The sequence below is a fragment of the Euprymna scolopes genome, chromosome 32 (genome assembly GCF_053919585.1).
Source record: "Euprymna scolopes isolate OS-2025 chromosome 32, ASM5391958v1, whole genome shotgun sequence".
Taxonomy (NCBI): Eukaryota; Metazoa; Mollusca; class Cephalopoda; order Sepiida; family Sepiolidae; genus Euprymna; species Euprymna scolopes.
In genome coordinates, this window is record NC_136513.1 from 43,896,650 (window position 1) to 43,897,198 (window position 549).

A 549-nucleotide genomic window follows, 5' to 3' on the forward strand; every position below is an offset into this window, starting at 1 on the left:
TTTTATAAATAACTAGTGGCTGTGTTGCGTCGGCACACACAACGGCAAGTCAAACACAAAATCGAATACACTCAACATCAAGTACACTCAACATTGTCTTACCATCAATGCTTACCTTGTGAACTTGGAGTATGGGAAATTCCCATATGCACAAAACAAAATCACTAAAAAAAAAAATACCCTAACTAAGGGTAAGGATAATGAGTAAAAGTTGGATAAAATGATGGTTAAAATTATTATGAACTTGCCAGGATTTGAACCTGGAATCTTCTGATCCGTAGTCAGATGTGTTATCCATTGCACCACAAGTCCTGTCCACATGCCGAAAGATGTTACCGCCACTGTATACAGTTTTTTGACAATTGCACGAAACGGCACAAAAACTCTTATTTCGGGCTTTTTGTGTGACTCGGCATATATAGATAAGGACAATCCAGGGACTCACACCTTTCAGGGAAAAAAAAATTTTTCCATTTGATGCATTCGTCCGAAAGTTTTATTGGTATATATACACACACACATAAATAAATAAATAAACATTTAGAATTT

The 549-nt window shown here is 35.9% G+C and overlaps 1 non-coding gene across 1 annotated transcript; it reads right to left on the reverse strand.

The window, feature by feature from the left end:
- Window positions 1-239: 239 nt before the first annotated feature.
- On the reverse strand, window positions 240-312 carry Trnar-acg (transfer RNA arginine (anticodon ACG)). Its single transcript has one exon. It is a non-coding gene; the product is annotated as a tRNA-Arg (tRNA).
- Window positions 313-549: the final 237 nt, after the last annotated feature.